Raw genomic sequence first — 6,112 nt, 5'->3', positions numbered from 1 at the left:
TGCACCATATTAATTTATTTCATTATAAAACTCAAGTTTAATAAAAAAAAAAGTTTTTTGAAATTGATGACTTGGACCAAATAATAAAGAAGCCAATAAGTGCCCAACATAGATGGGAACTCCTTCAATACTGTTTAAAAAGCATCCCATGGTGATACTTCAAGAAGTTGGTTAAGAAAATGTCAAGAGTAAATGTCTGCAAATTCTAGGCAAAGGGTGACTACTTTGAAGATGCTAAAATGTAACACAGTTTGGATTTATTTTGGATTTTGTTTAGTCACACCATAATTCACATAGTTCTATTTATGTTATTCCATTGTTTTGATGGCTTTACTATTGTTCTAAAATGTGAAAGAAAAAAAATATTATAAAGAATGAGTAAGTGCTTCAAAACATTTGACCAGTAGTGTATATATAGTGTATATATACAGTATGTTGAAAGTGAGGGCTTGTGAAAGTGAGAGCATGGGAAAATGAAAGTGGTCAGTTCATAATATGGAGACCCCAGGAGACGAGTGAAGGGGAAGTTTTTGAATGACTGTCCACCCACACACTCAAATTGTCTTGCCACCTCTGAGACATATATACATATCATAAACTAACAGAAAAGACATGTCTTGGGACTTTGAAAGTAAAACAGACCCTTTTAATATTCTTACCACCCACTCCCAGCTCCAGATTGTTGGAGTTCCGGTTGGGTTTAGTGAAAAACTGAATCATTTTCTTTTTATATACAGTACTGTATATATTTATTTTTTCTTGGGTGGTGATGGATAGGTCTGACACAGAATGGGTGTAAAATGATTCAAGCCCATTGTTCCTGCCTTTCTTAGATCTTTAACCTGATCGGTTCAAGTCCACATTGAAAATATGGGATTCAAAATCTAATGTAAAACTGAAAATTAGAATTTTGACCACACATTTCACAACAAAGAAACATTATGATATAAAAGACTACTACATATTTTAGATTCTGCACTATTTGTATGTCACAAAAAATATGCAAATTTCTGGTGTTGGCTTTGTTAACTCTTTTGAACAAAAGGTCCGATTTCCTTGCTTCCATTGAACCACAGAAGATGTTCTTTGGTACAGTCGCAAATCAATTTTAACAAACTTGTGGATTCCATGCCAGCTCAAGTGCATGCTGTTATTAAAGCAAAAGGTGGATATACCAAATGCTGGAAAATACACATAATACAGATATTTTTGTTAATTTTTCACTCAATTACATTCACATTGTTATGCTGATAATATAGTTTGTAATCGAATAATAATTATTCAATAAAAAATCATTGTGAAAAGCATTTTCAAAAGTGGACTTTTGAACCCCACTTTATGTATGATGATTATAAGAGTGGTGTGATATATTTGTGGAAGTTTAGGGCAGATTTGTTGTTTGTTCAAACCCTACATTGGACAATCCAAAACTATATCCATTGTGCCCTTGATCTTGCCAACTCTGAGATGTTATTAAAACCGTTATAATGGTATTTCATTACATCATGTTAATGATGTAGAATCATAGTACCATACCATAGCACCAAGAATGGAATATTTTAATTTTTTCATTAATTTAAACTGTTTTGCACTAAAGAAGGTCAACAGCAATAGCTTGAGTAAATATACTGCGGGTATTTACTCAACATACAGAAATGCAATTTATTTTAAATACAAGCAGCTACACCTGATCTGTTTCATTTGAGAATGAGCAAACATAAGAAAAAACCTGAGGGAACAATTTGTTGCCCTTCGGCAGGGTCAATGCCATCCAGCAGAACCCATTTCACTTAAACCTGTATGTATATTTACAAGACACACACAGCCTGTTTCTTTGGCAGAGATATCACCTGGCACATTTTTTATTTGATTTTTTTTTTGTCTTGAAGGAAAGCGGCTGTAATATCCAGGCCTAATAATCTGTGGATTTCTGAAATGGAATAAAAAATGGTAGTATGTGTTAAACGTAGTTGAGAGTTCGACACAACACACAAGCCACATGGACTAATTTTGTAAAACTTTTGGGTCCTTTCTTAAGGTTCTTAAAGTAGGTATTTAAGTTAAAGTTGACAGTTTTAGGTTATACAATGTGGTACAGTTAAATGCACAATATTGTTATTGTGAGAAATTACCTTTTAACAAAATTGTTTTGATTTTTATAATCGCACATTAGTTTTTTTTTTCCATAAAAGAATAGAGACTCACAACACTGCAAGTATGCGGCACAAATGACACATGCGCACTCTGATGTAAAAAAAGACAATGTGGATGAAAAGAATGGCTGAATGAGGAATGCAGCTGACACTTTATCCACTTTCTAAAAGCATTAAGTCAGAAGTGTTTAAGTATTTTGGAGGGATTGTTGGCTGAATATGGTTTACCTTTGTGTAAAACATGTGGCAGAAAAGTGGCAGCGAAACACAAGAGCACCTCCAACATGTTCACTCATCTGCTGGACAATCATCCCATGCAATTCAGCAAGACAAATGTGTAACATTTCTGCTAGTTTTTTCCAAACTGCTTTTGAAAACTCTGAGACTGCACTCTAAGAGACAACTTGATAAGTGACAACTAAGACAGATACTTTATTTTGTGCAGTAACTGTCAGTAAAATGTCAGGCGTACCTCTATGATATGCTCTTTATATAAGCGTGGAAAAGGTGGTGTTTGTTGGGACTTATTGGATGTAGGGTTCTAAATTATGGAGCATGTATGTATAATTAATCATATTAATCTACTGACATACAACACCATCGCTAGTAGTAACTGTAATTGTCAGGTTCATACTTTTATGTGCCATTGTAATTCTAGAGTTTGAACATTCACTTCGATAGTGCATGCTGGAACAATCTACAAACTGCAAATGCACAGACTGCGAAGTGATGTGGTTCACCGACATCTTAAGTGCAATTACTTATTTTTCACAAAAATAGCAAATTAGATTTTGTGCCGCTTTATTTACATAGACATCCAAAATATAAACCCACAGATAGTGCAAGCACTCCTACCCACGGCCAGCTGTGCTTTGCTATGACACGAACATTGCCTTGGATTTAGCGCTCTAATGAAAATTGCATAAGACGTAGCACAAAGTCATACCGCTGCACAGGGTGCAGACTGGGACTAAAAAGTTGACCCGGACTTTCTGGCCCAGCCACCAAACCCAGCCCGCAAAACACCACACCATAACACACATTGATTTCATTTTCTGGCTCAATTTTACATTTTTGTGTTGAAAAAAAGAAATTTTTATTGACTGCTAGTCATGACAACAGGTCCCACCTGTCAGGATAGAGACCAGGAGACAGAGGTAAGTGAATCCAAACACAGCTTTATTCAGGTGACAATCATGTAAGGTGGGTATAAGGTGAGTTTTCAGGTGCAGGTTTGGTGAAGATCGCTGGATGTACGGAGAACAACAGGTAATCCAGATAACTTCAATCGTGGCATAATACTCAGTCTCAGTTCGTTAATCCATTCTTTCTTCTAGGACAGGTCGGAGCAACTTGGACAGATATCAAACATGGGCTTTCAGGAATCGGACAGGAGATCTGGAGATGGCAGAACAACAATGCAAAGGGTTAGTATTGAGTCAGGTAAGGAAGCGGAATACTCAGGTGTTCAGGTTTCACAGGGTTCACAGGATACGGGAGGAAACGGTCTGTTCCTGTTGGAGGCTTGACAACGACTGGAATCGTGGTGAGTGTTTTTATGAGCTGGTTGATGGAGTAATTAATGATGACCAGGTGTGTGTGTTTAGTATTCTGGGGAGAGTGATCTTTGAGTGGTGGGTTGAAACGAGCTTGATTGATCCCTGACATTACCCCCCCCCCCCCAAAGTCTGCGCCAGCGGACCTTGAACCCCGATGTCGTGGAGGTCCCAGGGGCAAACAGGCAGTCCAGGGGGCAATGAGGGGCAAGCAGGAAGTCCAAGGTGGCACAGAGGGCAGGCAGGAAGTCCTGGGGGGCACGAAGGGCAAGGACAGGTTCAGGTGGTCTGGGGGCCGGCCACAGGGCAAGGATAGGTCTGGGGGACCTGGGAGGGGACCACGGGACAGGGATTGGGTCAGGGGCCCTGGGAGGAGGCCACAGGACAGGGGCCGGGTCAGGAGGAGGCCACAGGTCAAGGACAGTTTCAGGTGGCCTGGGAGCTGGCCACAGGGAAAGGATAGGTTTGGGGGACCTGGGAGGAGGCCACTGGACAGGGACTGGGTCAGGGGCCCCGGGAGGAGGCCAGAGGACAGGGACCGGGTCAGGCGGCCTGGGAGGAGGCCACTGGACAGGGACTGGGTCAGGAGGCCTGGGAGGAGGCCACAGGACGGGAACAGGGTCAGGAGGCCCTGGAGGAGGCCACAGGACAGGGACTGGGTCAGGAGGCCTGGGAGGAGGCCACACTAAGGGGACAGGTTTGGGTGGCCCGGGAGCTGGCCACAAGGCAAAGGCCGGTTCAGGGGACCTGGGAGGTGGCCATCGGACAGGGGCAGGTCCAGGAGGCCTGGGAGGCAGCCTCAGGACAGGGACAGGTCCCGGAGGCGGAGCTGAGAGGGGCTCTGGAGGCTCAGGAGGCGGAGCTGAGGGAGGCTCTGGAGGCTCAGGAGGCAGAGCCGTATGAGGCTCTGGAATCTCTGGGTGAAGAGCCGTAGGAGGCTCGGGAGGCGGAGCCAAGGGAGGCGGACCCATGGAAAGCTCAGGAGGAGCAGGAGGCAGAGCTGAGGGAGGCTCTGGAGGCTCAGGAGGCGGAGCTGAGGGAGGCTCGGGAGGCCCAGGAGGCGGAGCCAAGGGAGGCGGAGCCGAGGGAGGCTCCGGAGGCGGAGCCGTGGGAGGCTCAGGAGACGGAGCTGAGGAAGGCTCGGGGAGAAGAGCCGTAGGACGCTCTAGCGGCAGATCCCTAGAAGGTCCTGGAGTCTCTGGGAGCAGAGCCGTAGGAGGCTCAGGAGGCGGAGCCGTAGGAGGCTCAGGGAGAAGAGCCCTAGGAGGCTCGGGAGGCGGAGCCGCAGGAGGCTCGGGAGGCGGAGCCGTAGGAGGCTCTGGAGGTGGAGCCGCAGGAGGCTCTGGAGGTGGAGCCGTAGGAGGCTCTGGAGGCGGAGCCGTAGGAGGCTCTGGAGGCGGAGCCGTGGGTGGCTCGAAAGACTTGAGGGGTGGAGCCCTGGGAGGCTCGAGAGGCTTGAGGGGCGGAGCCCTGGAAGGCTCGAGGGGCTTGAGAGGCAGAGCCCTGGGAGGCTCGGGAAGCTCGAGAGGCGGAGCCCTGGAAGGCTCGAGAGGCTCGAGAGGCAGAGCCCTGGAAGGCTCGAGAGGCTGGAGGGGCGGAGCCCTGGAAGGCTCGAGAGGCTTGAGAGGCGGGGCCCTGGAAGGCTCGAGAGGCTTGAGAGGCGGAGCCCTGGAAGGCTCGAGAGGCTTGAGAGGCGGAGCCCTGGAAGGCTCGAGAGGTGAAGCTCTGGAAAGCTCGGGAGGCGGAGCTCAGGGAAGCTCGGGAAGTTCGGAAGGCAGAGCTCTAGGAAGCTCGGAAGGAGGAGCTCTGGAAAGCTCGGGAGGCGGAGCTCTGGAAAGCTCGGGAGGCGGGGCACTGGGAAGCTCGGGAGGCGGGGCACTGGGAAGCTCGGGAGGCGGGGCACTGGGAAGCTCGGGAGGCGGGGCACTGGGAAGCTCGGGAGGCGGGGCACTGGGAAGCTCGGGAGGCGGGGCACTGGGAAGCTCGGGAGGCGGGGCACTGGGAAGCTCGGGAGGCGGGCACTGGGAAGCTCGGGAGGCGGGCACTGGGAAGCTCGAGAGGAGCTGACTCTTGGACGGGCGTGACCACTGGCGCTGGCCTTTGGATGGTCGTGGCTACTGGTGCTGGCTCTTGGACGGTCGTGGCTACTGGCGCTGGCTCAGGGACGGTCGAGGCTACTGGCGCTGGCTCAGGGACGGTCGAGGCTACGGGCACTGGCTCTTGGACGGTCACGGCTACGGGCACTGGCTCTTGGACGGTCACGGCTACTGGCACTGGCTCTTGGACGGTCACGGCTACGGGCACTGGCTCTTGGACGGTCACGGCTAATGGCACTGGCTCTCTGACGTCGGAGGCTAACGGCTCGCTGGCCGTGGCAGGCGTGGGCTCTGGCTCGCTGGCCGT

Source organism: Xyrauchen texanus, chromosome 5, assembly GCF_025860055.1.
Source record: "Xyrauchen texanus isolate HMW12.3.18 chromosome 5, RBS_HiC_50CHRs, whole genome shotgun sequence".
In the NCBI taxonomy this organism is placed as follows: Eukaryota; Metazoa; Chordata; class Actinopteri; order Cypriniformes; family Catostomidae; genus Xyrauchen; species Xyrauchen texanus.
This window is presented reverse-complemented; position numbering follows the sequence as displayed.